The following is a 23,518-nucleotide window of genomic DNA, read 5'->3' on the forward strand; positions in this document are numbered from 1 at the left end:
TGGATCCTGCTTGGGATTCTGCGTCTCCCTCTTTCTCTGCCCCTCCCCCGCTGGTGCTCTGTCTCTCAAAAATGAATAAACGTTTAAAAAAATATATAAAGAGTCATATCCTGTACCAACTGAGCCAGCCAGATGCCCCAAAGCCACCCCAAGTTTGTTTGTTTTTTTTTTTAGAGTTTTATGTCGTTTTCTTTTTTTTTTTTTTTAATCTTATTTTTTAAATTTACATCCAAATTAGCATATAATGAGGGCAACAATGATTTCAGGAGGAGATTCCTTAGTGCCCCTTACCTATTTAGCCCATCCCTCCTCCCACAACCCCTCCAGTAATCCTCAGTTTGTTTTCGCTGTTTATGAGTCTCTTCTGTTTTGTCCCCCTCACTGTTTTTATATTATTTTTGTTTCCCTTCCCTTATGTTCATCTGTTTTGTCTCTTAAAGTCCTCATATGAGTGAAGTCATATGATATTTGTCTTTCTCTGACTGACTAGTTTCACTTAGCATAATACCCTCCAGTTCCATCCATGTAGTTGCAAATGGCAAGATTTCATTCTTTTTGATTACCAAGTAATACTCCATTGTATATATATACCACATCTTCTTTATCCATTCGTCCATCGATGGACATTTGGGCTCTTTCCATACTTTGGCTATTGTTGATAGTGCTGCTATAAACATGGGGGTGCATGTGTCCCTTCGAAACAGCACACTTGTATCCCTTGGATAAATGCCTAGTAGTGCAGTTGCTGGGTCGTAGGATAGTTCTATTTTTAGTTTTTTGAGGAACCTCCATACTGTTTTCCAGAGTGGCTGCACCAGCTTGCATTCCCAGCTATCCCAAGTTTGAAGCTCCGGACAGGGGGGCACTGTACCTGGAGGAGTGGGCAGAGCAATCTCCTATTCTATCTACCTGTTCCTAAAATCCATTTAATGCATTGTCCTTGGATAGAGGACGTATCAGATATGAAACTGATAAGAACAGATCCTCCACTTGATCTTAGCCAAAAGGCTGAAAATAAAGCTAAAGCTGTTTTTTTTTTAAAAAGAAACGAAAAGAAATGGTTCTTTCAGGACCAGCCCAAGACTACTTTATACAACCAGCTTGCCTTGCCTATAATTTCATGGTAGCCATCATACGTTCGCATGGGGGAGACTCTCTCCTAAGGAGGGCACTTTGACGTGTAAATCTAGATGATGTTATATCAAATCGGGCTTGGTGACATTTCAAAAATTAGAATTGACAATTTCTATATAAACATGCTTGTTATTATATTAGCCAACCAATGCCATGTTCAAGAGTGTTAATACATTAAATTGAGAGAGGCAAAGAAACCACTTCCCTCATCTGGGGAGATGTGACATGACTTGGAGAACGGGAGAGTTTGGGGGAGCTTTTCTTGAACCAGGCAGCTGTTTAGGGCAGCTCCTGGGGCAGGAGGAGAGGTATTTAGGGTGTAGACTTGAATGCCTCCACTGACAACTGCGGTATGCTGGCTCCACACATCTCCATCACCACAGAAATGTAGGGAAATTATATTAGGAAAATTCATCTTGCTTAAAGGCATGGGAATGAATGGAAAATTCTGGGGCCAACTTGACTAATGTTTCTGTCCACAGCAAGTGGTGCTCAAACTTGGGTGTGCATTAAAATCTCCTGACTTGTTATGAAGGCAGATTCCCAGGCCAGGCCCATTCAAGACCAAATTGAATGTCTGGGAACAATGGCCAGAGTCTGAATCTTGCAGGAGCCTCCGAGGCCATTTCTGCTGCTGATCCTCAAAACACAGACGAAGGAACACTGAATAAAGAAGAGAGAAAGGAGGGAGAGGGAAGGAAAGCAAGTAAGAAAGAAATAGAAAAAAGGAAAGAAAGGAGGGAGGGAGGGAGAGAGGGAGGGAGGGAGGAAGGAAGGAAAGAGAAAGCAAGAAAGCAAGCAAACAAGAAAGAGTAAGGAATAAGTAGGACCCAATGAAAGTGATGAAGATACCTAGCCAGGCCTTGCGTTAAGCACCTCAGCTGAGTTTAGTCTTTGGTTCTTTCCAAACCTCTTTGTCTCATATCCACATCTCATTGTGTGCCTTCCTCTTTACCTGCCTCTTAGCCTTGCTCTCAGGTAGAGGAGTCCCCCTGTGACGGTCGGAGGGCATAGTTTGAAAGGGTTTTCTCTTGCAACTTCCCAGCCCCCACCCACCATGGGACATGACCGAGCTAGAGGTAGACGAAACCTTCACTCACTGGCTTGTAGGGTGGTTCTCACTCTGGGATCACTCTTGAGGGGGAGAGAAGCACAGTGTTGGTTGAATTTGAGAACCCAGCCCAGGACGGAACCTCTTCGCTCGTGAGGACACCTGTCCACTTTTGCATGAGGAGGGAGGAATGCCTTCCTGTCTGTGAGACCCTGCACACGGTGATCCACCGTTGATTCCTTAGCTCCGAGACACTTCTGTTCCCGGTTTTCCTCGGCAACAACCCAGTCTGTGAGCAATGGCCCTTGGTTTTCTCTGGGAGATTCGCCTCCCCATCAGACCATGGGGAAACTTTGGCAGCCATGTTTGTGACATGTGACACTCCCCCCATCAGTCACTGCCGACTGGACCCAGGGTGGACACTTAACCCACATTGGCCCAATCGGAGCCGGTTTTCCTGGAAACTTGCAATTATTACTAAGATATTCCCATCCCAGTTTTGTTTGGTTTCTCATACAGAGAAAGAGAGAAAATTCGGGGGCTTTCACACAGCTATTTTTCCAGTCAAGAGGAATGAAATATAGGTGAGAGAGAGAGAGGAGAGTTGTCTGATGCAGAGGGTCCCTCTGGCGTGCCTCCACCCCAGTTCTCAGTTCAGATCCCTTCTGAGCCCCTGCTGATTTCCTGTACTTCCCTTCCATCAGATACTCCAGTATCATCGAAATAAAGAGTTTCACTGGGGCGCCTGCGTGGCTCACTAGGTTGAGCGTCTGACTTCAGCTCAGGTCATGATCTCAAGATTCGTAAGTTCAGTCCCCACATTGGGTTCACTACTGTCAGCACAGAGCCTACTTCAGATCCACTATCCCCCCTCTCTGCCCCTCCCCTTATAGTGCACTCTCTCTCAAAAATGAATAAAACATTTAGAAAGGAAGAAAAGAGACTCTTATGGTTGTTTATTCCAGCTCTGACCTGCACTCAGAGTCCTCACTAATCCAGGTAAGATCACATTTCCCTTTGCCTATCTCTGTCCTGCTTTAACTCTCGAATCCCTTCCTTCCAGAGACAGGAAGGCAGACCACAATGTCTTCCTTAAGGTACAAAATGAGAGCTTTCAAAAACCCAGTTTGGTTTGAATTACTATCTATAATGTAATATGTCGCCTGTATTTGAAATTATACAATCATTATTAATTTTTAGGTGCAAAATGGAACTATAGATTTATTTTATTAAAAAAAAAAAATTCTTGGGGCGCCTGGGTGGCGCAGTCGGTTAAGCGTCCGACTTCAGCCAGGTCACGATCTCGCGGTCCGTGAGTTTGAGCCCCGCGTCAGGCTCTGGGCTGATGGCTCAGAGCCTGGAGCCTGTTTCCGATTCTGTGTCTCCCTCTCTCTCTGCCCCTCCCCCGTTCATGCTCTGTCTCTCTCTGTCCCCCAAAAAATAAATAAACGTTGAAAAAAAATTTAAAAAAAAATTCTTGGGGCGCCTGACTGGCTCAGTTGGTGGTGCACGTAATTCTTGATCTCAGGGTTGTGGGTTTGAGTCTCACATTGGGTGTAGAGATCATTTAAAAATAAAGTCTTAAAAAAGAAAAGAAAAGAAAAAGGAAACAAGAATCTCTGCAGGGCGCCTGGCTGGCTCATCAGAAGAACACACACTCTTGATCTCAGGGTGGTGAATCAGAGCCTCTACACTGGGCGTAGAGATTACTTACTTACTTACTTAATTAAATAAAAAAGAATCTGAATCCTTGTCATTTAGAGTTACATATTGAAATATTTACGCCTGAAATGATATGATGTCAGGATTTGCTTCTAAACAATACTGGAAGGCAGGAAGTGGGTGAGGGCATAGATGAAACAAGGTTGACCTTGAGCTGATAACTGTTGAATCTAGGTGACTTGGGTTCATTGTGCTAGTCTGTCTACTTTTGCATATATTTCAATTTTTCCATAATAAGAAACTCTAAAAATAAGGATGGAAATTTTTTCAGGGGAATACCTCTGAAAGAACACGAAACTATCGACACTCAAAAGTAAGAAGACACTTCTTAAATTAGCGATCTTAAAAGTAAGCCTTCAAAGGCAGTCACCTCTCACGGGAATGGGTCTTGTGCAGCATGTAACTAGCGTGTGAATAAAAACATGCCGGCTGTGGATGACCCCCTTTCCTTTGAATGAAAATAACATCTCAGAGCTTGTGTTCAACTCCTCTCTGATGCAATCCAAAATAAAATATGCTAAGATCTATAGCTGTCTTTCAAATTTAAACAAACCACATTTAACTATATACTTAGTAGTGTTTTTTGTTTTGTTTTTAAATGTTTATTTTGAGAGAGAGAGAGAGAGAGAGAGAGTGTGTGTGTGTGTGTGTGTGTGTGTGTGAGTATGGGGGAGGAAGGAGAGAGAGAGAGAAAGAGAGAGAGAATCCCAAGCAGCCTCTGTGCTGTCATCACAGAGCCCGACACAGGGCTCGAACTCACGAGCTGTGAGATCATGGCCTGAGCCGAAATCAAGAGTCAGAGGATCACCTGATGGAGCCCCCCAGGCGCCCCTGTACTAAGTAGCTTTTTGTGTGTCCCCCTGTGCAGAGGCCACGCTAATCTTGCCTGTATTGTTCCAATTTTAGTATTTGTGCTGCCACAGCGAGCACAATATACTTAGTAGCTTTTATTTTATTAAAAATTATTTGGTGAATTTAAGGGTGAGAAACATTGCTCTAAGTAGAACGTTTTCCAAATAGGTTGAAAGCATGCGTGTCAGAAAATAAAGCATCTTGAGAGTTCTCCAACGTCTCCAAAAAGCTCACTGTATCTGTGCATACCTTCTTATTTAGAGGAGCGAGTAGGAGGGAGGAGGAGGGAGGGTGCCTGTTGAGTATTCCAGAGTGTCTGATGATTCTTTATATATTCATTATGGTTAAGAGTGGGTTTTGTGGGGGGGTTGGATCCGAGGAGGAATATTGAGTTTTCCTTTTGAGTGTGGCTGTCCATTTCACCTCCAGGCCTACCCGCTTTCAAGGTGGCCAAAGTATTGTCTGTCAGAGGACCCAAGGAGACCATCCGCTCCTTGCCTGACCGATTGCTGTCTTGATTTCATGGTTACTCTCACACCGTGGACACATTTGAGGGCCCACCGCCGAGACCAGGAGTCTTCAGTTTCCTTTTTTAGTGTCTGAACGTCCATTCCTTTCACAGCACAACTTCTCAGATTGAGGGAGGGGTTTCCTTTGGACTTTGCAACACTGCCCTCCTGACTGGTCTCTCCACGGTAGGCTTTTGCTCTCGTATGACACATGTGTACTCAAAACAACATATTTTACCGTCTAAGTTCAGGCTCCTCTGCTTCCAAAGACTAAAGACCCGCTCTCTATCTCATGGAAACAGGAGGTCATAGTAAGGACATTTTTTTCATCAAAGTGCGTCAAGACTAAAAAAAAAAAAAAAAAAAAAAAAAAAACGAACAAAAACTATTTCTCCCTTCAAGAACCTAATGACCCCCTTAGTTACATCTCAGGTGTTTGTGAATTAAATGGCACTAAAACGTTAGAATTACAAGGACAGCATTTAAAAATCTTTTTGTTATGAAATATTTACGCCATGAGAAAATAAAGCAAATATTATAGCCGAGTCAATAAACCAATTAATAGTTGACATCACTTTTCCATGGAGCCGTATTCCTTTATAGACAAGGTTGTATTAATAAGAAGTAAAACCTAGATCAGGCCCTCCATCACTTCTCATCCCCAACCCAAGGTAAATGTCAGTTAAGTTGCGGATTTCAGACCTTAAAATAATGTTTTAAGGATATTCAAATATTCAAAATATTTAAGTATGTTAAATATTTAACTGTATTTAAATTTTTATCTAGCTATTCAACAAAGGAGTTTAAATATTGTGAAGAAAAACAGAAAGGCTTGTGGTGCCTGGGTGGCTCAGGCGGTGAAGTGTCAGTCAGACTCTTGGTTTTGGCTCAGGTCATGACCTTACAGTTTCATGGGTTCGAGCCCCCTCTCGGGCTCCACACTGAGAGCATGGAGACTGCTTGGGATTCTTCTCTCTCTCTCCCTCTCTCTCTACCCCTTCCCCACTCGTGCTGTTTCTCTCTCAAAATAAATAAATAAACTTTTAAAAAAAGGAAAGAAAAATAGAAAGGCTTTTCAAACCATAATTTCTTCTATGGGTTGTATTTCTATAGATGTAACTGGCTGTGAAACAAAGTCTAATACAGTTATACATAACATAATTGTTTGAGACTAACACGGTAAAAGGTAAAATTGCTCAAGGTCAGACGTAAGAAACATTTTGTGGCACCTGTTTTAGCATGTTCAGACAATAACTTCAGATATTAAATCAATGGCTTTGAATATTTTGGCCTAGGACCCTCAGAAAGAAATACTTTTTAAATTTTTTAAAACTTTATTTATTTTGAGAGAGAGAGAGCAAGCAGGGGAGAGGCAGAGAGAAGGAGAGAGAGAGAATCCCAAGCAGGCTCTGTGCTATCAGTGCAGAGCCAGATGTGGGGCTCGAACTCACAAACGGTGAGATCATGACTTGAGCAAATCCAGACCAGATGCTGAACCGACTGAGCCGCCCAGGTGCCCCTTGACTTTCTTAATAACTTTCTTGGGAGCACAAAAGTTTTTAATTTTGATGAAGTCCAATCTCTCTGTTTTTTCTTTTGTTGTTTGTGCTTGTGGTGTCATATCTAAGAATTCATTGCCAAATCCAAGGTCATGAAGATTTTCTTACTCCTATGTTTTCTTCTAGATGTTTCATACTTTAGCTTCTACATTCAGGTCTTTGATCCATTTTGAGCTAATTTTGGTGCCTGGTGTAAGGCAGGGCTCTAACTTCGTTCTTTTCTATGTGGCTGTCTAGAGTCCCAGCACCATTTGTTGAAAAGACCACTCTTTCCTCAGCAAATTGTCTTTGCCCTCTTATGCCAACTGACCACACATGTATGGGTCTATTTCTTTTTTTTGTTTTGTTTTAACTGTATAATTTTCTTTTTTTTTGCTTTAGTATTGTAAAGCCTTAACATTAGAAACATACCAAACCAAAAACAAGCAAAAATATTCCCGAGTAGAGTAGTTTAGGACACACGTTTATAAACATGTATAATTGTATGGGTTTATTTCTTTTTTTTTTTAATTTTTTCTTTTAATGTTTATTTACTTTTTGAGACAGAGAGAGACAGAGCATGAACGGGGGAGGGTCAGAGAGAGAGAGGGAGACACAGAATCCAAAACAGGCTCCAGGCTCTGAGCTGTCAGCACAGAGCCCAACGCGGGGCTCGAACTCACGAACCATGAGATCATGACCTGAGGTGAAATCGGATGCTTAACCGACTGAGCCACCCAGGCGCCCCTGTATGGGTTTATTTCTAAGCCCACTATAGACTGCTCCATCTAGCAATAGCAGAATTCACATTTTTCTCAAGCTCACATGGAACATTCACTAAGATAGACCATGTTCTGGGCCATAAAACAGACCTCAACCAATTTAAAAGAATAGAAATCATACAAAGCGTCCTCTCAGGCCACAGTGGAATTAAACTAGAAATCAACGAAAGAAAGATAACTGGAAAATCCTAAACTATCTGGGCATTACACAACACATTTCTTTTTATTTTTTTTTTTAAGTTTATTTTTTAGAGAGAGAGAGAGAGAGAGGGAGGGAGGGGCAGAGGGAGAGAGGGAGACACAGCAAACAACACATTTCTAAATAACACATGGGTTAAAGAAGAAATTCTCAAGAGAAATTTTAGAATATTTTAAACTGAATAAAAATGAAAATACAACTTATCATGGGGCTCCTGGGTCCTGGTCACGATCTCTCGGTTCATGGGTTTAAGCCCCGCGTCAGGCTCTGTGCTAACAGCTCAGAGCCGAGAGCCTGCTTCAGATTCTGTCTCTGTCTCTCTCTGCCCCTTCCCCACTCACGAACTGGCTGTCTGTCTTTCTCTCTCTAATACAAACATTGAAAAAAAAATGAATACAACTGATCAAACTCTAGCCAAGCCAACCAAGAAAAAAAGACACAAGTTACTAGTGTTAGAAATGAAAGAGGGAGACTTAACACTTTCTGGTGCTACATGTAAGAAGTTTGGTAAGCCACCACTCCATCCTAATAAGTAAAAAGCCGAACAGACTAAAAAATTAACAACTCTTCTCGGATCCATAAGAGAGAGGATGACACAAGGCAAATTGTGGCAACAAGATTGGAGAGACAGGGATGTCTGGATGGCTCAGTCGGTTAAGTGGCCCACTTTGGGTTTCAGCTCAGATCATGACCTCACAGTTCGTGGGATCAAGCCCCGCATCCGGCTCCGTGCTGACAGTGTGGAGCCTGCTTGGGATCCTCTTTCTCCCTCTTTCTCTGGCCCTCCCCTGCGCTCTCTCTCAAAATAAATAAATGTTTAAAAAATAATAATAAGGTGCGCCTGGCTGGCTCAGTCGGTTAAGCGTCTGACTTCAGCTCAGGTCATGATCTCATGGTCTTGGGATCAAGTCCCCTGTCGGGCTCTGTACTGACAGCACGGAGCCTGCTTGGGATTCTCTCTCTCCTCTCTCTGCCCCTCCCCTGCTCGTACATGGGCTTGTGCTCTCTCTCTCTCTCTCAAAAATAAATAAACATTAAAAAAATTTTTTTAAAGACCTCATAGTCCAGCACTGTGTATTGTGTGATATCTGACAGCATTTAGTTTATATATATTTTTAAGTTTTCTAGCCATTTCTGAGTGGGAAGAGTGGGAAGGCTAGATTGGTACCGCTTACTACAACGTGGCGACATGCAGAAGTTTCACAAGTTTTGATACATGCTGTTTTTAAAATCATGATTTAGCCTCCATGACTTAGGGGCGCCTGGGTGGCTTGGTCGGTTAAGTGTATGCCTCTTGGTTTTGGCTCAGGTCGCGCATCAGAACACATTATATAATTCTTACCTGTTGAAATTTGTTGAGATTTGCTTTATGGCTCAGCATATATCGCTGTTGGTAAAGACATCATGAATACTTCAGAAGGTGGGTATTTTGCACTTAACAGCCATATATGCAGGGATCTACATAAGCTAATTGCATCAGTTTAATAGCATTGTTCAAATCTTCTGCATTGTTATTGATTTTTATTATGTCACACATTGTGTTTTCCAAAGATAGCTGCAAAAATACGTTCCATCCGACAAGACATTCTAAAATGTGACCAGTCTAGTCTTCCCACCAGATTAGGTCTTATCCTTCCCTTTGAATCCGGTCGATCTGGGGTAGCTTTGACCAATTGAGTATTTTTACCATGTGACTTCCCGCGGTGGGTCTTAAATGGCAACTCCATTTCTGTCTTATTTGCTGGCATACTTATTTTTTTTAAGTTTACTTATTTATTTTGAGAGAGAGGGACAGAGAGAGGGAGGGAGAGAGAGAATCTCAAGCAGGCTCCGTGCTGTCAGCCCAGAGCCCAGTGTGGAGCTCAGTCCCACAGACCGTGAGATCATGACTTGAGCTGAAATCAAGAGGCAGACGCTTAACCGATTGAGCCACCCAGGCGCCCCTCTGATTTTTTTTTTTTTTTTTTTTTTTTACTATCTCCATGGTTTTGCTTTTTCCAGAGTGTCATATATTTGGAAACATACCATAAATAGCCTTTTAAGATTGGCTTTTTTTTTTTCACTTACTAATATGCACTTGGGGTTCCTTCACGTCTTTTCATGCCTAATAGCTCATTGATGTTAGCACTGAATAATATGCCATTGTCGGAATGGACCACACTTTATCCGCTTGCCTGCTGAAGGACATCTTGGTTGCTTCCAAATTTTGGCAAATATGAATAAAGCTGCTGCAGACATCTGTGTATGGGTTTTTGTGTGTACGTGTTTTCAATTTGTTTGGGTAAATACCAAAGAACGCAATTGCTGGATCTTGTGGTAAGAGTATGTTTAGTTCTCCAAGAAACTGCCAAACTGCCTTTCAAAGTGGCTGTACCACTTTGCATTCCCACCAGCAGTGAATGAGAGTTTCTGCTGCTCCACATCCTTACCAACATTTGGTGATGTCAGTGTTCTGGGTTTTCACCATTCTGATGAGTATGTAGCAATATCTCATTGTTGTTTAATTTCCTTTTCTTTGGTGACACAGAATGTTCTTGATGCATTTTTATGTTTTCACCCAGTCTAAGAATCTTCTCTTTAAAAAAATTTTAAATTCCGGTAAAATACACATAACATAAAATTTTCAATCTTAGGGGTGCCTGGGTGGCTCAGTCAGTTGAGCGTCTGACTCTTGATTTCACTCTAGGTTATGAGCTCGCAGTTCATGAGACTGAACCCCACTTCTGGCTCTTCACTGACAGTGTGGAGCCTGCTTGGGATTCTTTCTCTCCCTCTCTCTGTTCCTCCCTGGCTCATAAGTGCATGTTCTCTCTCTCCAAATAAATACATAAATTAAAAATAATTTTTTTTACCATCTTAACCATTTTTAAGTATACAGTATACTTAAGTATACTTAACATTTAGAAATGTTAAGTACATTTGCACTGTTGTATATCCAATCTCCAGAACTTTTTCATCTTGCAAAGCTGAAACTCTTTATCCATGAAATCACTCCCCATTTCCCATCCCAACAGCCCTTGGCAACCACCATTCTGTTTTTGTTTCTATAAATTTGACTACTCTAGAAACATCATATAAGTGGGATCATACAACATTACTTTAAGTTGTTTTTTTTTTTTTTTTTTTTTTGAGAGAGGGAAAGGGGCAGAGAGAGAGGGAAAGAGAGGATCCTAAGCAGACTCCACACAGCCGGTGCAGAGCCCCACATGGGGCTTGAACTCATGAACCATGAGCTCATGACCTGAAACAAAACCAAAAGTCAGACTCTTCACCTTAACCGACTGAGCCACCCACGTGCCCCCAACATTTTTTACGATTAGGTCGTCTCACTTAGCATAATATCTTCAGGGTTCATCCATGTCATAGCATGTGTCAGAATGTATTTTCTTCTTCATTCTGTATGTATATACTATTGTCTTCCATTGTATGTATATGCTGTATTTTGTTTGTCCATTCATCTATCAGTGAACACTTGGGTTACTTCCATTTTTGGCTATTGTGAATATGCTCCTATGAACATGGGTGTGCAAATATCTCTTCGAGACTGCTTTCAACTCTTTGGGATATATACCCAGAAGTGGAATTGCTGGTTCATATGGTCATTCTATTTTTAGGTTTGTAAGGAACTGTCATACTGTTCTCCATAGTTGTAGCATCATTTTACATTCCCAATACCAATGCCCAAGTGTTTCAATTTTCCACGTCTTCACCATAATATTGTGATTTATAACAACAAATATATATTTGACGAAAGATCCACACACACACACACGCGCTCACGTGTGTGTGTGTGTGTGTGTGTGTGTGTGTGTGTGTGTGTATCTTCACCCCCTTTTCTGGAATTAACTAAGGAACTTCTTTATTGCTCAGTAAAGGTGTCTTTTATATGTTCATGAGGTGACTTTTGGATTCCACCTAAGAGTGAGGGCTGGTTGCCAAGTAGAGCCAACCTTGTGATTAGAGAGGGTTGGAACTTCCAGTCCCACTCACTCCCTTCATTTTCAGGAAGGGGAGAGGGCCTAGACATTGACTCAGTTGATCACCAATGGCCAATGATTTAATTGATCATGCCTGTGTAATGAAGTCTCCATAAATATCCAAATGGAGTGAGTTGGGAGAGCTTCTGAGTTGGTGAACACATGGAGATTTGGGGAAATTGGTTTTCACAGAGAGAGCATGAAATCTCTGAGCCCTTTCCGGGCATGTTGCCTTATGCATCTCGTTCATCTGGCTACTCCCGCGTTACAATCTTTTGTAATATGCCAATGATCTAGTAAGTACAATGTTTTTCTGAGTTCTGTGAGCCAATCTAGGAATTAATGGAACCCAAGGCGGGGGTTGTTGGAACCTCCCATCTCTGGTCAAAAGAACTGAAGCACAGGTGACAGCCTGGTCTTGTGGCTGGCATCTGAAGGAGGGGATGCTAGTCTGTGAGACACAACCCTTAACTTGTGGGATCTGATGCTATCTCCGGGTAGATACTGTCAGAATTGAGTTCATTGCTTGGTGGTTGTACAGGAACCCCTCCCTGCCTGCCCCACATTGGAATTGAGTGCAGCACATTTTACTTGCCAATACTTGTTATTTTCTGTTTTTTTGATAGTAGCCAACCTAATGAGTGTGGACACTTGCTTTTTTTTTTTTTTTTAATTTTTTTTTCAACGTTTTTTATTTTTATTTTTGGGACAGAGAGAGACAGAGCATGAACGGGGGAGGGGCAGAGAGAGGGGGAAACACAGAATCGGAAACAGGCTCCAGGCTCCGAGCCATCAGCCCAGAGCCTGACGCGGGGCTCGAACTCACGGACCGCGAGATCGTGACCTGGCTGAAGTCGGACGCTTAACCGACTGCGCCACCCAGGCGCCCCTTAAATCTCTTAACCTTAAGATTTAAGTATACATTTTACTGCTTTATTTTTCTCACCACTTTTACACGTTTTGAATTGTATTCTCTTTCTTGGATTCCTTGCTTTTTCCCCAAAGGAAATTTTTTCAGGAAGGATGAATGGGTGATAAACTTTCTGAGTCCTGTACATCCAAACTTTTTTAATCTGTAATTTGGAGATAATATTACCTCCCCCAAAGAGTTGTTGAAAATGAAGTGAGGTGAGAGTTTTAAGCTTTTCCTAGAGTGCCTGGCACCTTAGAAGCCATCAATAAATGTTAGCCGTTGTTACTCTTGCAATGAGCCTGCATTACTTCGTAATTATTAAGAGAAACACACACGGGCATAAACAAATGAGAAAGAATAAGAGAGAGGAAAGTTAAAACCAAGAGATTTGATAGAACAGTAGAACCGGTTAATGCAGCCCCTGCTCTCGACTTAACACGTCTGGAAAAGGTCTGCCCATTTTTGCCGAACGTTTTAACCTGGGTTATGTTGTCACCCACGGTCCAGAAAGCCACGTGGGTGTTGAAAGCCACACAGCCCATCTGTCTCCTCAGAGGTCACTAGAGTTTATCAGCTGTTGTGTACCCTTAGCATGAGTCAGGAGGGTTCTGGGGAAATGTCTTTCTAGTTACAAGGACTGACAATTTAGTTCAAAGATTAATGAAACAAAATAACACTTGAGAAGCATATGTCATGTCAAATACAGAATGTGTCTCCTCCAGGGAGGAAAAAAAAAATCAGGGTATTCTTTAGACAGGCCAAAATTTCTTCAATTGATTCTTTGTTATTCATGAGCAAGGAGAGAGAACAAATTGTTATGCCTGACACCAGATTTCAGGACTGGAATTTTGTAGTGTGATTCATGTGGCTATATTTAATATTTGCAGAGTCACAGGGTGACTCCTGTCGGAGCCCAGGGAAGCCTTCACCCAAGGGATCCCTTCCCCACCAGAGCTCGGCTTAGAGACCCTCAAAGGATAATCTTCCTATGGCATAGAAGTTCGTTGCACCCTTAAACGGTGGTCCCGTGATTGCATAAAGACCAATGCTGGCAAAATACATCCAGGCCTTCGTATTAACTTAAGAATGTGTTGCCCTTATAAAGATAAGGTGTTTACTGCTCTTGACCTCGTTGAAGGTCTGTGACTAGTTTGGATTTTCTAATACTAGAGCCTCTGGTAGTTTCACGCGCTAGGAGGGTAGAATCCTGGAACCCGAGATACACAAAAAAAGGGGGAAAGGAAAGTGGTATTTCTTCAAATGTGTACGTTTGTCAGAATTAGGGTAGGGTATTGGGTTTCAATCTTCTTGTAATACACTTGTAAATGTTGATGTGTATGATATTTAAATAACAAAAGGCATGGCTTCATCAATTTGTGTTCCAAAAGCTGTCGCAGGAAAGAGGTAAAGGATAATGTGGCTAATAAAGGAAAAGCTGGTAAGGGATTTAAAAGAAAAGAACGCTCTGATGGCTTCACAACTCCTGCTGGAAGCCTGGGAGATAAGGGGAAACACAAAATAAAAGAGCTGGGTGGGCTCAAAGGAAATAAGAATGGCTTTTCCCCTGTACACACCCCCCCCCAATAGAAGCTAAGAGGAAAAAGAAAACTGCTCCAAATCATGATAGGGGAGCATTTAAGAATTCTAATATCGTAAATAGACCGGCAGGCTGTCTTCCACGCAAAACTCGAACAGGAAATAAATCCGTAAGTATCAACTATGAGACTAATAAAGAAGCAAGAGTCTATTTCCAGAGGTTTAAAGTAAATCATCCAAAAACAAAAACAAACACGAACACAACACAATGACGACATTTCATCAGGTGTCATAGATGACAACGAATATACACACCAGGTTTTTCCAAGATCCAGTGAGACAGAAAGGACTTGAGACTGTGAAACGTTATTCGAATGTGTGGCGATATTAGCATTGTTGGGGAATATAAAAGCATCGAGACCCTTCTTCCTTCTCCCATTTCCATTCTTCACGGTTACCTCAAACTCTAAGAGTTTATTTCTACCCCAAAACCCCAAAGTTTTGTAAAACCCCTAGTGTAAAACGGGACGGGCAAACCCTGGCTTCTCTCACTTCCCTTATTGTTCTGTTGTGAGAAGATTTGCTTTCTTGGTAGTTATTTAAAAACTGTTATGGAAATTTTCAAACAGATAATGAAGACTCATAGCACAAACTCCCCAGACTCATCCATCAGCTTCAATGCTCATTAGCTTTTGGCTCATCTATTTCTACCTATAACCCCACCCAGTTCCCCAACTCAAATTATTTTGAAGCGATCACCAGACATCATTATGATTTCAGTTATCAGTTCAGTTAGAAGAATTATCCTAAAAGATACAAACTTTCCAAAAAGAACATGAAGAACATGAGTAGAGCATCTTAAAATAAGAATAATTTTTTTTTAACGTTTATTGATTTTTGAGAGACAGAGAGAGACAGAGCAGGAGCAGGACAGGGAGACACAATCCGAAGCAGGCTCCGAGCTGTCAGCACAGAGCCCGATGGGGGCTCCAACTCAGGAACCATGAGATCATGACCCGAGTCAAAGTCAGACGCTCAACCGACTAAGCCACCCAGGCGCCCCTTATAATTTTTTAAACAAGCTGTTTGAGTCCATTCATTGTGATTGATTAATGTATCTCTTAAGACTTTTTTTATGTTTATTTATTTTTGAGAAAGAGAGAGAGAAAGAGAGAGCTAGCACATGAGCAGGGGACAGACAGGCAGAGAGAAAGGGAGACAGAGGATCCAGGCTTTGTGCTGACAGTAGACAGACCAATGCGGGCTCAAACTTAAGAACCACAAGATCATGACTTGAGCCAAAGGCAGATGCCCCAATGTATCTCCTAAGACTTTTATATCTTGGGGCGCTGCCTCCATATGTCTCTCTCTCCTCAATCCTCACCCCCTGGTAAGTCTGACCTAGAATCAGAGACCACCTGGTTGACTCAGCATTTTATCCCCTGTTTGAAAAAGCACTATACATCCGAGTTCCTTCCTCTTCTATTTTCTCCAGGCTTTCATGGCTCTCAGGACCTAGGAAAATTTTAGAGTCTAGGAGTAAATGAGAAATCTGTTTTAAAGACCCCTTCCAACATTATCAAAGGCATTTACTTTTCCTCACTCCTCACTAAAGCCTGTGTTGATCACTGCTATAAGAGATGGGAAAGACACTCTAGTGGAAAGGTCTGTGTACATTTAAAGTAGTGTTGTGGGTAAAGTTCTCATCCCGGAGTGTTTTAGACGGGGAGAACTTTGCACGGGGAAGCACAAGCAAAACGGAATCATGAACAATTTGTGGTATTACCTTCAGGGTATCCATAACTTAAACCAGATCATTATTCACAGACTTGGAAAACGCTGGGACAAGAAGCCATGGCTGTAAGGCAATAAAGAAAAAAAATCAGATATTTCCTTAATACCCATTTCAAAAAGAGGAAAAGCAATTAGAAAGCAGCCCATTAAAAGGAAACACCAAGCCAGTAGGTCTCCAACCAGCTATCGAATGTGCCCATAGTACAAATGATGCAACAAATATGTTCTCTTGCTTCTGCCCAAGTTTCAGGAACCGGCTCATTGAGTTTTTGAGCAGTAAAGAATTTGAGAGATGACTCCGTCTACTCTCCCCACCCCACCCCCATCCTTTGCACAGATGAGAAATGGCAGCCCAGAGGGGCTGTGAGGTTTGCCCAAAGTTGAAGCACCAATGAACTGCAGAGTGGTGGCACACGGGCCAGCTGACGCCTCTTCCGGGGGCCTCTCCACTCTTCTGCCTTCCTTCTGTCGGGTTTTGAGAGAGAATTTACAAAGCGTTCGCGGCAATTTGAAGGAAAGACCACCAGCCACAAAGGTAAGCCGGTGTCACCAGCAGTCTTGGAACCTGGAGGTTCCCCTGTGTTATGCCCAGAATTCCTGATCCCCAAAGACCACCAGGGAGCGGAGTCCGATGCAAAAGCAAAAGAGCCTTTATTCGAGCTAGCTCGAGCTCAATCCGCTACCTGCACCGACAGAGCGGTGAGACACCGGCGAGAGAGAGAGCGACTTTCAAAAGCACCAAGGTTTTATAGGGGTCTAGGGGCAGCCGATTGGCTGGGGAAGGGTCGTGGCCTCGGCCGATTGGCTGGGGAAGGGTCGTGGCCTCGGCCGATTGGCTGGGGAAGGGTCAGAATCCTGTTACGCAGGTCGCTGGGCATGTTTTGATCAGGAAGTTTGAATGGGTGAGTGGGAGGTTACTCAAGGGGAGGAGGCGTGATCTGAGGTTTCTGTGATTTTCCCGGAAAAGGGGTCATGTCGGGGACATAGTCACTCAAGGTGGAGAACACAGAACAAGATGGAGTTGGCCAGCGTAGGCCTGCCCTTTCCCCTGTAGGGGAGGAAGGACTTTCCTCTACCCTCCTAGGCTGTGTAGCTGGGTGTATGAAATAGACAACAACAGGCACATTCACAGCAGAAAAGGTCGACAGATGTATTCACTTTTAATATAAGGCACACAGGGGCGTCGTAGGGAGAAAAGAGAATACTGAAAGGTGGGTGAGACTTCAAAGCTTATGTATGTCTTAATAGGGGAATGAGGGGGGTGTAGCCAACTTAGGGGACGGCAGATGACTTTAGGGAAGCAGAAGGGGCCCTCAGAAGACTAGATGGGATGCATGACAGTTTCTTCTAGTCTCATGTCTCCAGTGATGAGAGTCTATCTTCCCTGCTGAAGACACTCCTGGGAGGGGATAGATGACCAAGTTCCTTTTGGAGTTGTCTCCAGGCAGATAAGGGCAATCAGAGAGGGTCTGTTCTGTATCTGCTGTTTTCCAGAGTCTTCAGCTCAAAACAGTCAGTGTTCCAAAGGGGCACATATTGGGGGAGCGTGTCCTGAGGTCCTTTGCCATTGAATCATTAAATTTATTAAGTGTTTGTTGAGGACTTCACAAGAATATTTTGAGGTTTCTTTTGCTTTTAACATTACACTTGTTTCTTAGACTATTTTTCTGTCTCGCGATTTATCATCACATAGATGACCCTGGAAGCGGGGTTTTCTTCCGCCCCCTTAGCAGTGGTATTTACACCACTGCCCCTGATCTGCTCTTCTCTGTGCCCTTCCCCCACCTATTTGTCTCCTGATCACAGCCAAGGATCGACTTGTTGGGTGGAGAGTGCGTCTGAGTTGAGTTCCAGGAAGGTAAAAAGGGCCATCCACCAGGTGTGGGGTGGCCACCCGCCCTTGACCTCTCTTTCTGCTCCCTTCAGAATCATGCTTTGAAAGGTACCTTTCATTATCAACCTGTTTTGCCCCCTTCTTTTTATAGATAAGAACACTGGAGCCTAGAGAGGCCAAGGGCTTCCTCAAGGTCACCCAAGGTGTCAATGGCAGATCTGGGCATAGAACCCACGTCCCTACAGTGCTGCCTTTGGATCTGGCTTTATCACACAGGAGAATCAAATCCATTCAGCTACCGAGGGATTTGTGCAGAAACAACTTCCGTTTGTGATTGAGATAACTAACACACGAATTTTCAGTCACAGAATTTCTTGGGAAGATGAGGGGGAAAAAATCCCCACTGGGAACAAATTTCAAATGAAAAGCTGTGAAAATGTATGCCTGAGAAAAGGTGTTTAACCTGCTTCCTGGAGTGACTTGTGTCAGAGATCACTCAGTGAGCACATGCTGACCCAATTAACACAGGGAAGGCAGCAAACTCCAGCCCAAGGTGACCGAGAGAGAGAGAGAGAGAGAGAGAGAGAGAGAGAGAAACAGAGTCGTCTTTTCAATAAATGTAAACAAATACCATCTCCGTTTTTTCCGTTTGATTTTGTTTTCTACAGTAATATAATAGTGCCTGGGAACAGTTCCATAGGAAGCTGAATCCGGTCATGAGGAAACCTCCAGCATGTGACCCATCCTACCAAACAACTAGAGTCCCGTCCAAAAAGTCAGTGTCATGAAAAACAAGAAAGACCTGGGCACTGGGGACTATTCCATAATTTAAAAGTCCAAAGAGATGAAACAACCAAAGGCAAACTGTGAAATTTGATTAAATCCTGATGGAAAAAAAAAATATATATATATATGTGTGTGTGTATATGTATATACACACACATATACATATATATATACATATACATATATATGTGTGTGTATATGTATATATACACACACATATATATATATATACACACATATACATATATATATATATAAACAGGATTTGGGAGACTATGGAGAATACTTAACTGTAGACTGTACAACAATCCACATAGGGGATCACAAGGGATTAGTGTTCATTTCCTTGGCTGTGATGATGATGTTCTGAGCGTGGAGGAGAATGTCCTTGTTCTCAGGAGACACCAGCTGGAGTATTTATGAAGGAAGTATTGTGATGTTGTCAACTCACTTCAAGTGGTTCAGAAAAAAATAAAATAAGGGAGAGATAAAGGTCACGTGGAATCCAGGTTAAGAGTATCTGGGTGTTCCTTGTACTCTTGAACTTTTACATACACTTGACATTTTTCAAAATAAAAGAGAAAACGGTTTAAGGCAAAAAGTCTCATTACAAAAAATGCGGTCTTCCCTTTGCCTCCACTTCCTTTTTCCCACGATACCTGCTTTCAATGCATTTAGCTGCCAGTTCTGTGTTTACCTCCCAACTTAAAAATAAACCCAGATACTGTTATTTCTTGGGTCCTACAATTTTAGATCTAATAACTCTCTGGTGTAGTAGGAGACGATGCTAGCTCTCTTGCATTCAGTTCCATATTCGATATTCTCACTATTATTACTACATGATATAGGGCCATATACTGACTAATGAGTACACAACAATTACAGTTCCTGTATTGTAAAAACTGCCTATTTTATTGGACTTAATTGCTTTCTTCAGTTGCTTTGCTTTTTAGGAGCCATTAAGTGTTTTCTTACCTAAAAATAACAGCTCTGTAAAATCCCACTCAATGCCATCTTTCCCCAGATAATCTGTATCAGTCGCACTTTCTTTGTGAGGACGCCTGGTGTGGAGTTCTCTGACCACCTGTGTGGGTCCGTACGGCATGCCCCCAGGCCTACTGCACAATTATTAACTGGGACTTTGCTTCATCACCGAGCTGGGAATCCCCAGTGTGTCTCTTCTGCATTAGATCCCCAGATTCTTGGATCGCGTGTTTTCTTTCGCCTCCTTATCTCATAGCTGTCTGTGTTTTGTTGAGGACTTGAATTCCATTCCAATTCCTGACTTTTTGTAGGTGACCTTCTTTTTCTGTCTAAAAATTCTTGGGATATTTTCTTCTATCTGATGTCCTGACATTGCACCATGGTGTTCTCTGATGTTGGTCTCTTTCCATTCATCGTGCCGGACACTCGGTGGAAGTTTTCATTTGGAGACTTGTGTTCTTTGGTTCTGGGAAAATTCATTGAACTATGTATTCAATAATTTCCTTTTTTCCCCCACTTTCTCTGGTCTATCTTTCTGGGACTCCTGTTAGCCAGATATTCAACATCCACAATGAGCTTCTAATTTTGTTACCTTTTTCTCCTGTGGGACATAGTGTTTTTGTTCTACTTTCAGAGAGATACTTTAGACTTAATCTTTCAGCTCTTTTACTGTTCTTTTCTTTTTGCTATTAGATATATTTATATCTATCATATTTGCAGTTTTCAAAGGCTCATTTTTATTCTCCAATCTGTTCCATTTTAAGCATCCTATTCTTGTTTCATGGATACAATGTTTCTCTTATTTTGCTGACATATTTAAATTTTTTATTAAGATTTATTTTGCACATAATAGAGTACACAAATCATGAGAGTACAGCTCAGTGTGAATTTATATGTAAATGTGTATATTATAGGGGTGCCAGGGCGGCTCAATCTGTTAAGTGTCTGACTTTTGGTTTCAGCTCAGGTCACGATCTCACAGTTCGTGAGTTCGAGCCCTGCTCAGGCTCCCCACTAACAGTACAGAGCCTGCTTGGGATTCTCTCTTCTTCTTTCTCTGACCCTCCTCTGTGCTTGCTCTCTCTCTCTCTCTCAAAATAAATAAACTTTTAAAAATATTTAAGAAAATACATATTTTATGTACATTATATGCTATTATATAAATATATCATAATATTTATATAATGTAAATGTATATAAATATTAAAGTGTATATCATATGATACATATTATATGATATATTCATATGTTCATAATTAATTGTAACATTTATATAATTATGTGTATTAAATTGTAAATGCTAATAGTAGGATAAGGTGTGTATAGCATATATAACATACATTCATTTATAATTTAAATGTATCCTCATAACTACCACCCAGATCAAAATAGAGAACATCTCCAGCATACCATCAGCCTTCCTTGTGCCCTTCTCCCCACAGAAATAACCACTCTTATCATCTCCATCATAATGCCCCATTTCTCTCCTCTATTATCTTTTTTTTTTTTCCTTTAGGTAGGCTTCATGCTAAGCATGGAGCCCAACTCTGGGCTTGAACTCATGACTCTGAGATCAAGACCCGAGCTGAGATCAAGAGTTGGGCGCTTAGTGAACTGAGCTACCCAGGAGCCCCTCCTCTATTATCTTTTAAACTAAATATTCTTATATAATTTTTAGCGAGCGATCTCATCATTCGCCCTTGACTTTATACAATTGGGTCTGAATTCGTACTTTTACCATTTACTAAATGCAGGAGCCTCGTGACACCATAACTCTTGTACTCCCTTCCTGCTCCTTGTGCTAATGTGGCCATGTATTATCCTCCCATGGATGGCAGAGAACACCTAAGACGGGATTGTCACTGGTTTATACAATCAACAGTCCTTTATATTTTCTCTTATTTAGCCTTTTCAGTGCTGCTGGCGGTTCTAGTTTCCTCTGAGTGATCATCTCTTTTCAATTTCAAGAAGTTCCTATGGCATTTTATTGAATCCAGAACTTCTGGCAATAAAGTCTCCCCATTTTTGTTTGAAAATGATTTTATGTGCTTTCATTTCTGAAGGATATTTTCACTAGGTATAGAAGTCTGCTGTCAGTGTTTCTCCTTTTAGCAGTCTGAAGATGTGGCTCCATTATTTTATGGATTCCATAGTTTCATTGACAAATCAGCTGTCAGTCTAATTGTAGGTTCTTAAGGATATGTTTTTTTACTCTAAATGGTGTTTTCTCTTTGTTTTTGGTTTTAGTAATCTAGACATAATGTGACTGAATACTAATTTCTTTTTATTTATTCTGCTTGCAGTTTTCCAAGCTTCTTGAACCTATAGATTAATGTTTTCATGCTCCTGCGTTATCTCTTCAGCTATGGCTTCTGCCCTATTCTACGTCTCCTTTCCATCTCAGACTCCAGTTGTACATTTGTGAGACCTTTTGCTGTGTCCCACAAATGTTTTATGCCAAGTCTGTTGCTTTTTTCTCCCTGAGCTTCAGTTTGGATTTTTTTTTCTACTGATCTCACTTTTATTTTATTATTTCTATCACCCGTTACGCCAGTCTTCCATTAAATTCTTCCCATAAGTTCTTAATTTCGGTAATTTTGTTTTCAGTCCAAAAATGTCCATGTTTCTTTTTACAGATTTCCATCTACAAATGAATTCGACATTGAAAGTCTCCATGTTTCACCCATTTTATCCATCTTTTCCTCCATTTACTTTTACACGGTGTTCACGGTTAAAGTCCTTGTCTGTTAACGACGATACTTGTAATATTTCTCGGTCTGCATCAGTTGTTTATTTATGTTTTTATTGGTTATTAACTATATGGTCTTGTCTCTTTGAAAATTTATTTTTTTACTGTATGTCAGACATTATATATAAAAGGATTGTAGAGTCTCCAGGACTTCATCTTTCCTATGTGAAATATATAGGGTGAAGAGCTAATCACCTCAATCCAGTTGGGAACTGAGATGGATTGGGGTTGGGTTGCAGTTTCAGTAAGACTCAGTTCACCTCTGGTCATACCTTTATCTTGGTGGTCTGAAACCTGACTTAAAGTATTTTATTTGCCTCTCTCAAGTGAAAGTATTAAATTAAACAATGTTGTTTTATATGTTGGGGCCTCTTATTTGGCACACAATGAATGCCACCCTCCCCTACTTGACTTGTAAAGAGTTTGAAGAAAAACAATGAGGACCAAACTATTATCTTATGAATAATGGAGGCCACGTTAGCAAACAAAGCTTTCGGCTTATTCCACAAGTTAGCTTGTCAATATTAACTCTCAGATTGGGCAGTCTTTCTTACCTAGTCCCAGGGAGTCCTTCATGGGATCAAGCCTCCTTCTATGGGGGTACTGTGTAGGCATGAGAACACAGCAGAGGACGTTTGGTCCTTGTAAGCAACTTTGTCTCAAGAAGAAATAGGGCAGAGCTGAGCCAAGCACGCTACCTCATCTTCTAAATAATGGTTCCACCTCTCTAGTGTTAGAGGAAAAGCTCTCACTATGGAAAACAGAAGTGGGGAAAAGGTATGCTCCCTTCTAGCAGTATTACCCAGACTGTGTTCTCTCTGGGGGGCCACAGCACTGAGGCATAACTACCATCCTTGCTTAAGTCATAGTTCCTTTCCTGCATTTACTCCCTATTTAAGAGTTCTAGAATGCCTAGAACATTGTCATCCAAAGGTTATCTTATGGCAGGCCCCCATACATTATCTTAGAGCGAGGGTGGGTAAACTACAACCTGCAGGCCAAATGCCAAATTGAATTCTAGAAGGTTGTGTTTTGTACGTATGTTTACTTAACACAACCATATCCTCTTGCCTATGTATCTTCTGTTTTCACACTCCAATGGCAGAGTTGAGTTTCTGGGACTGATCCTGGATGGTTCCCAAAGACATAAATATTCAC

The 23,518-nt window shown here is 41.6% G+C and overlaps 2 pseudogenes; both read right to left on the minus strand.

The window, feature by feature from the left end:
• Positions 1-840: 840 nt before the first annotated feature.
• Positions 841-1,020, minus strand: LOC112850628 (U2 spliceosomal RNA; annotated as a pseudogene).
• Positions 1,021-4,739: 3,719 nt separating this feature from the next.
• LOC112850577 (U6 spliceosomal RNA) lies at positions 4,740-4,837 on the minus strand (annotated as a pseudogene).
• Between the last annotated feature and the right edge of the window lie 18,681 nt (positions 4,838-23,518).

The sequence above is a fragment of the Puma concolor genome, chromosome C2 (genome assembly GCF_028749965.1).
Source record: "Puma concolor isolate L17-30 chromosome C2, mPumCon1.1.hap2, whole genome shotgun sequence".
NCBI classification, from domain to species: domain Eukaryota; kingdom Metazoa; phylum Chordata; class Mammalia; order Carnivora; family Felidae; genus Puma; species Puma concolor.